The 8945-nt window shown below is 41.3% G+C and overlaps 1 pseudogene; it reads left to right on the forward strand.

Annotated features, from left to right (window-relative positions):
- The first annotated feature begins 299 nt into the window (after positions 1-299).
- On the forward strand, positions 300-1912 carry LOC110316885 (annotated as a pseudogene).
- The last annotated feature ends 7033 nt before the right edge of the window (positions 1913-8945 follow it).

An 8945-nucleotide genomic window follows, 5' to 3' on the forward strand; every position in this document is an offset into this window, starting at 1 on the left:
TTTTTGTTTTGTTTTTTTGAGACAGGGTTTCTCTGTGTAGCCCTGGATGTCCTGGAACTCACTCTGTAGACCAAGCTGGACTCAAACTCAGAAATCTGCCTCCCAAGTTCTGGGATTAAAGACGTGCACCACCACTGCCTGGCTTATATACAATTTTTATTTGTCAGTTAAATATAATCTTTTTTTAAAGGTGAAAGGAAAAAGCCACCAGAAAGATAATGACTTGACAGAAACTCTAATTTTGAGGTTCTGGCTTCTGAAATTTTGCTGCAAATTTCTATTATTTTCAACCATCTAGTATGGGGTATTTTTCCATGGCAACCTTGGTAAATTAATATAATCATCATTAATACATCCTTAAAGGCCTAGAAAACACAGAGTTTTAAAAAGATCCTGTATAGGAAAGACAACTTGCAGAAAGGTGCTAAAGAATAGGGGTAAATGACCAACAACCAGCTTTTAAAACTAAAAGCACATACCAAGTTGCCAGCACTAAAGGCTAGCTTGAATGAATCAAAGACACAGGATTTAACATAAGTACATGAAAACTTTGTATAGCAGGAAAATTATCTGACATCTGCACTAAAATAAGAAAGAAAGAAAGAAAGAAAGAAAGAAAGAAAGAAAGAAAGAAAGAAAGAAAGAAAATGCCAAGTCTTTTTTTTTTTTTTTTTTTTTTTTTTGCCAAGAAGGATTTCCATTAGAAGTATTTTAAAAGGCTAAATATGCTCACAGTCTGCCACCGGCCTGTCCTGTATGTCTTTTTGCTGCTCTGCCACCTCTTCCTTCACTGATTGCAAAGGATGAAGAAATTGCCACACTCATCTTTGACAATGGCTCTGGCATGTGCGGAGCTGGCTTTCTTAGCGGTGCCATCCCCCGGGCTGTGTTTCCTTCCATCATCAAGGGCCCCTGACACCAGGGCATCATGGTAGGCATAGGCTAGAAAGACTCCTACATAGGTGAAAAGCCCCCAGAACAAAAGGGATATCCTGAGCCTGAAGTGTCCTAACAAGTAAGTCATTGTCACCAACTGGGATGACATGGAGAATATCTGGGACCACACCTTCTACAACAAACTGTGTGTAGCCCCCGAGAAGCACCTGGTACCTCTCATCTATGCTCCCCCTGAACTAACAGAAGATGACGTGGATAATATTTGAGATCTTCAATACCCCAGCCATGTGCGTGGCCATTCAGGTGATGCTGTCCTTGTACGCATCTGGGCACACCACTGGCATTGCCATGGTCTCTGGTTATGGGGTCACACACAGTGCCCATCTACAAGGCCTAAATCCTTCCCCATGGCATCTTGCATGTGGACCTTGCTGGCCAGGACCAAGCACACTACCTCATGAAGATCCTGACTACACCTGATAAGGCTACAGCTTTACTACCACAGCTAAGCTAGAAATTATGTGACATTAAGAAGTTGTGCTATGCTGCCCTAGATTTTGAGCAAGAAATGCCTATTGCTACATCTTCATTCCCCTTGGAGAAGAGCTATGAGCTACCTGATGGGCAGGTGATCACCATAGGCAATGAGGTTTCCAGAGGTTTTCTCCCGACCTTCCTTCTGGACATAAGAGTCCTGTGACATCCAAGAGACCACTTTCAACTCCATCATAAAGTATGATATGGATATCCACAAGGACCTGTATGCCAATACAGTGCTGTTGTCTGGTGGTGCCACTGTGTATCCAGGCATTACTGAGAGGATGCAGGAGATCACAGCCTAAGCACATAGCACAGTGAAGATTAAGATCATTGTTTCCCATGAGAGCAAATAGTGTGAACTGGTGGCTCCATCCTGGCCTTGCTGTGCATCTTCCAGCAGATGTGGATCAGCAAGCAGGAATACAATGAATTGGGCCCCTTCACTACCCCCTGCAAATGCTTCTGGATGGACTGAGCAGGTGCCAGGGATCTGCTGCATGAGCTGATTCTGAAGTACCATTTTGTCCTGGCAAATGTGCACAGCTCATGCTAGCCTCATGAAACTGGAATAACCCTTTGAAAAGATATTTGTCCTTGAAGCTTGTATCTGATATCAGCACTGGATAGTAGAACCTACTGCTTATTTGTGACTTTGCATTCAAGCTAACTTTTCCCTTGGTACATGTTTAATACCTGGTGCATATCTTGATTTAATCCTTAGTCCATGTGGCTTGGTCACTTGGTAGCTAGGGAGAACATGCCGTGGAAGAGAAATCCCCAGCCTGATAGATCTATGTGAATAGCACACCAGGATCTGTGCAGGGTATTAACCAGCAGTAGACTTCCAGGATTTCCCAAGGCTGGCAAGGGCTCCTGAACCAGTCACCACTTCCGTCTTGCTGGTCTAACTGGGTGGGGAAGTCCAAGCCTTAGGACCCAGATTCCGTTCTGGTTTTGTTCCCTCCTGGCCACCATGGGTTGTTACTTGCCTTGAGTTGGGAATGTTTGCACTGACGTGCCTGCAAGCGTCTTTATCGTTTTAATTTACATAAAGTTTTCTGTACTCGAGTCCTTAAGAAATGATACATCTTGGTGTTCTGCTATTCAGTGGGGACACTGGGCCTGAGCAATACATCATTGTGTAAAGAAAAAATAAAAGTCCTACAGTAACTGGGGAAAGGGAGCTAATACAATGGCAACCACAGGTTTCCAACAAAATTGGACAAATGTGACGTGGAGAACAGAGACTGGAGCACAGCACAGGCTGGCAAACCAGTCTGCAGATGGACTCTGCTCACCGCCTGTCAGCGTAAACAGTTTAATTGGAACACAGCCATGCTTGTTTGTTTACCTGCTGTCAGAGGCTCTTTCTGGGCTGTAATGGTAAAACTGAGTCACATGCTACAAACAGAATGAGCTATCAAACTTAAAATGTTTTTCTGGTACCTCACAGAAAATGCTTTCTCAACGCTGGAGTAGAAAAGTGCTCCCTGCCAGAGCTTCTGACATTTCAATGGGCACCAGCATCAGCTGGAGATCTTGTTAAAATTCACATGGTTGAGACCTCTGGTCTCCGAACATCTGCAGTGAGGCCTAAGTAGTTCCAGTTCTAACGAGTTCCCGTTACTGCATCCTGAGACGCTCTGCCATGCATAATGTGAACGTGAATGGTTAGGAGATCAGGAAGGGAAAAGATAGTTGGTTTAAGGAATATAGATAAACCTTTTAATTGTGTGTTTATATGTGTACAGTATATATGTATATACATACTCATGTGTGCACATGCAGGTCACACAGATGGATGTCATAAGCAGGCACAAGTGCCATAGTCTACTGATATCCATCCTATATTTTGAGACAGAGTCTCTCCCTAAATTCAACTAGAGAAGCTGGCCAACAAGGCCCTGGGATCCTCCTGTCTCTACCACCCAGCAAGGATTACACTCTATACTCTTTATGTGGACGCTAAGTATCCCAACTCAGGGTGGCATGCATACAAGGTGAGCACTGTAGCAATTCCCAGGGCTATCTCCCTGGGAATAAAGCAAGAAGACTAATCGTACATGAGTCTAACAAAACTGCATGTACCTTTCTCTAGGAAAAATGAAGACAGTACAGAGATATCATAAAATAGGGTAAAACAGAGTCAGCAATTCGGTCTTCACATAGTTAGGTAGACACTGACAAAGACAAATGGCAATCCAATGAAGAAAGGACTGTCTTCTCAGTGCCGCAAAGCCTAGATAAAGATTGGAAAAAAGGCTTGTATCCATTTCTTACAAAAATAGCAGCTTTCTTCATGATTTATAGTAAACACAGAAGCATCTTAGGTCAGAGAGTGCTATGTGAACTATTTCTCAGTGTTGCTAGAAGAGAAAACTTGAACAAGTTTGAAGGCAGCAATATGCTCTATTGTACACACCCACTCCTGTGCACCCCAAGAGAACACTGTTTAAATGTGAAGGCAAATGTTTTTAGTGCACCTGCATTTTGACTGTGGCCTATCACTGGAGGCAAATTGTAGAGTGTTCTGTCTAAGGTAGTGTGGCCATGCTGAAGGAAGTTTCGAATTTGGGAGAATTTCCAGATTTCAGTATATTCTGATCAGCGGTATGCAACCTGATTCAAATGCCCCAAAGAAGAATGGGCATCCTGTATTCCACGAGTGCTGAGCAAACACCTCCTTCATGTGACCCACTTTCTCTGCCATCATCATTCAGAATTTTGCCACCTACTAAGGATTTTGTCAGCCATAAGCAAAGACCATGTGCGGATGCACAACAGTCTATTCCTGGATTTCCTAACACACTGAGGCATCCCTCCTCTTGCACTTGACAAAACTTGGTCAGCACACGTGAGTCTATAAGAAGTATATCCCAAAATAGGATCTAAGGCTTACAGTAAAGGGTAAACTGACTTTGAGCTTTACTTGGATTAGAGATCATAGTCAAATCTAGAGGAGCTGGATAAATTCAAGAATTGGATTAATAATTTAAGGCAAATAATTTTAATATAAATTAGACAAGATACAAAAGTGTGTCAAAAATAAGTTAAATCTTTTGTTTTTCTTAGGATAGTGAATACAGGAAGTGACCTCTGCTCTTCACCATGGAATCAGATGCAGATGGGAAATCAACCCCCCAGTGGGAAATGGCAACACAGAGGTAGTACCAGCTCTACCCAAACCTCAGAGGCTTCTGCTTGAACTGCATCTGGAAGAATGGCAGGTGTTCCAGGTGGGTGGGCTACTGAGGTAGGGAGGGGATGGAGCTGTGGGCTTGGGAGTTAATGCTGAACATAGAAAAGCCATAGCCTGGGGAGAAGAAAAGAATAGATAATTACAACACAAAGCAAACTCTAGTGTACATCTGAATATCTCCTGCTATAAGCCATAGCAGGGAACAGGATTCTGGTTTGGCCATGACATCATTTTGTAGGAGACTAAAGAATTCCTACTCTGCCCATTTGATCATCTTACATGAGTGATCAAACATATATTCTGGAAAGATCAATGGAAGACAATATAATAGGTTCAACATAACAAGAATGAAAGTGGGTTAACCAGGTTAGAATTAATAAACAATTTTTAACCCAGAATTGTTCCTGTCTAAAGGAAATACAGGGACATAAAAATGGAGAGACTAAAGGAAAGGCCATCTAGAGGCTGACCCACCTTGGGATCTACCTCATCTGTAGATACCAAACCCAGACACTATTGCTGATGACAAGAGTGCTCCCAGACAGAAGCCTCACTAGTATGGCTGTCCTTTGAGAGGCTCTGTCAGCATCCAACTAAAACAGATGCAGACACTCACAGCCACCCATCAATCTGAGCCCAGGGATCACAAAGGAATACTTAGGGGAAAGCCTGAAGGAGCTGAAAGGGATTGCAACCCAATAGGAAGAACAACAGTATTAACTAACTGAACTCCCCCCACCCCGCCCAGAGCTACCAGGGACTAAATCATCAACCAAAGAGTATACATGGATGGGTCCAAGGCTCCAGCCGCATATGTAGCAGAGAACTGCCTTATCTGGCATCAATGGCAGGGGAGGCCCTTGGTCTTGTGGAGGCTTGTTGCCCTAGAATAACGGGATGCTAGAGAGTTAAGGCAGGAGTGGGTAGATGGGTGTGGAAGCAAAGAGGGGACGGGAGTTTGCTGAGGGGATACCAGGAAGGGGGACAACATTTGAAATATAAATCAATAAAATAATTAATTTTAAAAAGTAGCAGTAAACAAGAAACAGATTGGAAATCAGACAATATTTACAAATTTCGACTCTATGTATCTGGTAATTGTTTGGACGAATGAGCAATGAAGAGAGAGCTCTTAAGATGATTCCCAAATTTCTGGCTTTTATAAACTAAGAGAATGTTGGTGTGCCTGACAGTGGACACATGGAGTTTGTAATGTCTGTACCTTTATGTGTACACTCTAAGTAGACACTATAGAGCTTAGGCTCCAGTGGATAACACGAAGAACCCTTCCGGATCCTCAACTATCCTCTTGGGAACCTTCCTTGCTCAGCTTGTCCAATCTAACATCTCCGTGCAGTGAAGACAGGGACATTCAGTGAGCTTGTGACTTGCCTGGGTCACACTCCTAAGAGCATCTTTCAGAGCCCACTCTCCTCATCTTTATTATATCTACCCTCACATTATTTCCCCAAGGATTATAAATTATGACGAAGCTGAACTTGTATGAGCAGCTAGTATTAGTCAGGATTCAATTATGGTCCTGTCAGGAGTTCTCTGTCTTGCTCACTCTCTCTCTCTCTGCTAACCTTCTGACCATCCTACCCTACCCTTTTTGAATATTTTATTATTTGGTGCCTATTTCTTGTCCCAGATAACGTTTTTTAAAAAGTCTATAATATCCACTAGCAAAACCTTGTGAAGTGCTAAAACACTGACCCATGTCACTCATCAAGCACAAACACTTTGACAAAGGCTCTGGTGCCTCCTCGGAGTGTTCTTTACTTGAGTGTGCATAAATGTTGTCAAGAGATCTTGCTCACAGTCAGGTTCTTGAGTCCCTGCTCACAGATTCTAACTGCATAAGGCCACAGGAGAAACTCAGGCGGCTGCTTGCTTTAAAAGGCATCAGATATGCTTCATTAAGAAAAAAAAAATTTAAAAGAATGTTCTGTGAAGCACATTTCAAATACCATGTCAGGACAATGGGTGATACTTTCTGGATATCGGCATAATTTCAGAGCACTGCAGATTATAAGAGCAGATAGTAATCATGGTCAACATCATTATCACATTTGACACAAACTGGGGTCACATCCTTACGGAGCCACAATCCTCAGAAACTCATAGCTAATTTAATAGCATTTGCATTTTACACTTCAGGAGAGGAAACTCAATACAGCAACTCAGACATGCAACCCAAGCCACGAATTTCCTAGTGTTCTCTATTTCTCTTCAGGCACACTAAACCAAGGTGTCAAGTGGGTAATTTGCTTGAGAGCTTAGTGCATTTTTAGTTAATAGTAGGTATGAGCATGATCCAGGGTGTGGGTGAGCCTATGGCAGAAGGATATGTGCACATTAAATCAGAGCTCCAAATGAATGCCTTAAATCCCATGGGTTATTCTAATGGTATTTACTGTAAAACACTACTGCCTGCGTTGAGATACGTCCTGATATCACCCAGCTGCAACGAGGGCGTTATTAGCCTGGGAATTTACCTCAGCTGCACTGGAGAGCTCTTCCATTCCAAGCTGGAACAGGAAGGAACTGTTCTTGCATCCTGGGACAAGATTGTAAACAGAAAGCTTGGTGGCAGAAATAAGTTTTTGTGCACTGTGATGCACGACAACTCTGCCATCTAGAATTAAGAATGTTTAGTGACGTACTGTGGTGTTTTAAAACCAGCACATACAGAGCAAAATCAAACCATACTATGGTTAAAACAAAAGCAAGTACATTAAAGTCTAATCATGTCCTTCTCCTTTATGTATTAAAATTGGAAGCTGTGAGTGATGCCTTTAATTATGGTCCTGATGTTTTAGTTGCTGAGCGGTTTATTTAAAGTGACAGAATCATTTTCTTTGTACATAATTACTCCTGCTGAATTTGTTACATAAACAAATGGGAGACTAATAAATCAGAGACAGAAATAAAATTTATAGCTCTCGCCAGATAATAATCTTAATGTATTTATGACAGATTGCTGATTCATATGTAATTTAGTCTGCGAGTTAGCTAATTAGAGAGAAAATCATTACAATCTTACTTCTTCAGCATGATATTAACCTAAAGAACCCACAGTGTTAAGGATAAAAAGGTTCATGAAAAAACAGAGGCAAAATACTAAAAATCAATATTAATATGATTTTTTTTCTATTCTCTTTAAATCTGTACGTGTGAATTCTCCATATTGACAACAATGGAAAATGGTAAAAGGAAATTCACTTCTTAATAAATAAGGCAAAAAAAAAATAGTAATTAGTCCACAAAATTAGGCTGTGGTGTAGGTAGTGATATACCTATCAAATGACACACTGAAAGAGATGAGAGTAGACTCTCACACCACATGAGACTCTTGGTGTCATATGATCCTGAAGGTCACTGCCATTTATAGTCCTGTGACCTCACATTCAGACCATAACACAATCCAGCTCTACTTCCATGTATGTTTACAAAGCACAATTTTACCTGGCTCTAAAATGTGCTCGATACATTTCCACATTCTCTTTTAAATTATTCAAAGTTTCCCAGAAACTATTCTGATTGATAAAACAAAATAAGGGGCCAAAGGAGATGCTTCAGTGGTTAAGAACACCGGCTCTTCCAGAGGTCCTGAGTTCAATTCCCAGTAACCACACAGTGGTGGCTTACAACCATCTATAATATATTCTGATGCCCTCTACTGGCATGCAGGTGTACATGCAAATAGAACACTCGTGCACATAAAATAAATGGAAGAAAGGAAGAAAGGAAGAAAGAAAGAAAGAGAGAGAGAGAGAGAGAGAGAGAGGGAGGGATAAAAAAGCAAGATACTATATGTGGAACTCAGTAAGAGAGCACTTCCCTGGCGTGTAGGATTTGACTACCAGACCCACAAAAATGAAATAAATAAGATACAGGCAGCATTTGATGCCATGTACAAGAAATTTTGTTATGAGGTAATTCAGACCCATAATACAGCAGAGTTAGAATTGCTACATGGTGTGTTCCTTTGATATCAATGATTTCCCCTAGAGAAATCATATCTGCATTTCAGAGAGTTATTTCTAAAAATCCATAATCAGAGCCTTTAAGAGATTATCTAAGCACTAAATACAATCCCACCTTACTACAGAGAACAATTCAAAATGTTGGCATGTACACTCAAAAAATAGCCAAAACTAGGCAAATGACAATTTTTCAGTTATGGAAAACAATTAAGAACTATTTTATTAATGTTCAACATCCTTAGCCATCAGGGAAATGCAAATCAAAACAACCCTGAGATTCCATCTCACACCAGTCAGAATGGCTAAGATTAAAAATTCAG

This window comes from Mus pahari, chromosome 2 (genome assembly GCF_900095145.1).
Source record: "Mus pahari chromosome 2, PAHARI_EIJ_v1.1, whole genome shotgun sequence".
Taxonomy (NCBI): domain Eukaryota; kingdom Metazoa; phylum Chordata; class Mammalia; order Rodentia; family Muridae; genus Mus; species Mus pahari.